General features: G+C 46.6%; 1 protein-coding gene across 1 annotated transcript in view; it reads right to left on the bottom strand.

The window, feature by feature from the left end:
• The window catches only part of LOC134451959 (Kv channel-interacting protein 1-like), a 73,176-nt gene that overhangs the window by 70,253 nt on the left and 423 nt on the right, over positions 1-2,500 (bottom strand). The gene's annotated exons all lie outside the window — the stretch shown is intronic.

The following is a 2,500-nucleotide window of genomic DNA, read 5'->3' as shown; positions in this document are numbered from 1 at the left end:
GGGGGGGGGGGGGGCTGTGCATCAAAGTCTTAAGTGTCCTTAAGCAAGGATTAGGGACGATTTCTCTCTCCAGCTCGGATATTACATCAGTATTCACTACATTAACAATAAAACTACTGTAGGCTCAGCCATTACCCCAAGAGCTTTACACACACACTTTCTCTTTCTTTGTCTCTCTCTCACACTCTCTCTCGTCTATCCCGTTCTCTCTCTCTTTCTATCTTTTTCTCTCAGACACTCACACACACACTCTCGCACCTCTCGCTGGCGTGGTGACACGCGATGCATTGCTTTTCCGCTGATGCTGCGATAGCGGCCCCACTGTCTGTGAGAGCTGGTGTGAGATTAAAGGAGAAGGGGAAAGTCACGGAGAGTGAAGAGAGAGAAGAGCTCAGAAAAATAACCACAACACGGCATACAAACACCGCAGGAAGGAGGATTGCTTCCTGCTTTCCAAACAAAGGATTTAAATAACGCAATGCTTCGAAATGCATTTGACGATGTGTGTAAATGTCAAACCTGATACGGGACACTGGACACAATGTAAATGTGCTGTCACTGCGGATGTGACACACACACACACACAGTCTCGGGCCTAATGCATCCTATGCAGACAAATTGCCTGCACACTAATGATCCCGAAATGATTGGTCGAGGCTACGACAGGTGAACTCATTAAGATAATGGAAGGTGGCTGATGTGTTTTGACGTAACTGTGCACTGTGAATCAAGACGACCGACGTGACCTTTTGTGTCTGTGAAGCCAAGCCAAGAGAGGCAAGCAGGATGATGAGAGAAGATGTTGGGGCGCTTCTGGACTGGCTCCAAGAGGTGCTGGGTAATGGGCGTTAATCTTGTACCATCCTCTTCCTGCAGGGGCGAGGCAAAAAGTGACAAGTGCTTGAAGTGGCGAGCGAGGCGCCTTCGGAGTACATCAAGGCAAGCTGCTGTGTCACCACTATTATATATACTGTGTTCTGTGTCACCACTATTATATATACTATGTTATGGTACGGGTGTCATCCAGGGCTGTGCTGGGGGTGAAATACTAGGGCCTGGGCACTTTTGGCTTAAAGGGGCCCCTTCATAATTAGTGGTGCAGAACTGACGCACCGGTGGCCCCTGCACCCTTGTGGGGCCCTATTTTCAGATATGTAATATACATATACACACATATTTATTATTATTATTATTATTTATTTTTTTTTTTTACATTTTTGAAAATAGGGGCCCACAAGGGTGCAGGGCCCACTGGGAAATGCCCGTTATGCCAGATGGCCAGTCCAGTCCTGGCGTCATCTGTGATAAACAGATGTGGCAATGTGCCACACACGTACAGTATCTCTCTGATCAATGAGCTGTCGGATTTGTAGATTGTAAAATAAGGTATGCGATATTTATGGTCCAGAACATGTAAGTCACCACACTATTAGCCTGCCACAGCATCAGGCTTGCTGGCAGACAGATGGTTGCAGACTGACAGCTGGCCACATAAAAAATCCAGTCCATAGGTAGTATACTGTGATGTAGCTGCAGATGTGTTACTGTTAGCCTGCCTGACCAATTACTGTAATGTATGATGTTGCACTATGATGTATGTCATGGACATGCAAGGATATCCTTCCTGTTAGGATACAAATGTGAGGCACAAATACCAATCAGGGTTTCCCACAGAACACTTTCAGTCGTGTGTATGTGTATGTGTATGTGTGTGTCTGTGTGTCTTTGTGTGTGTGTGTTTGTGTGTGTGTGTGTGTGTGTGTGTGTGTGTGTGTGTGTGTGTGTGTGTGTGTGTGTGTGTGTGTGTGTGTGTGTGTGTGTGTGTGTGCGTGTGTGCAGGGTGCGATTTGTCAGGAAACCAGAAAGGGGGATATGTTTCAGATCGCAAGCAATATCAATGGAATTACATTGAACTGTGATAAAATCATGCAGAGGAAGTGCCGATATAAAGACCAGAAGGGGAGACAATCCCCCCCATCCCCCCCTACAAATCGCACCCTGTGTGTGGGGGGGTTGGGGGGGGGGGGGGGTGGGTGGGGGTCAAGTAAATATCATCATTAGCAAGTACACTGAACTAACCTGTAAATGTAATAATACACATGTCCAGTCAGCTCAGAAATGTTACAATATGCAAGCCTGCATATTACATACTCTTCAGGTATAAGTGTTGTGCACACCTGCACTCTCATGCCGTCTCTTGTTTACATGCACGCAAGAGCACACACGCACGCACGCACGCACGCACGCACGCACGCACGCACGCACGCACGCACGCACACACACACACACACACACACACACACACACACACACACACACACACACACACACACACACACATTTGGTACTAATACAAATACAGAAGGCAGTGTACAGTAACTGTGCTTCACAGAGAGAATAAAACAAGTGGTTAATGCCATAGAGAACAGCTCTTTCAATTTCTAATGTGCGAGTTGTTGATACAGTTGGTGTAAGGAATTAATTTCACTGGTTGTCCTAG

The sequence above is a fragment of the Engraulis encrasicolus genome, chromosome 7, assembly GCF_034702125.1.
Source record: "Engraulis encrasicolus isolate BLACKSEA-1 chromosome 7, IST_EnEncr_1.0, whole genome shotgun sequence".
Taxonomy (NCBI): Eukaryota; Metazoa; Chordata; class Actinopteri; order Clupeiformes; family Engraulidae; genus Engraulis; species Engraulis encrasicolus.
Note: the sequence above shows the minus strand (reverse complement) of the source record. Positions and strands in the feature narration are given on the sequence as shown.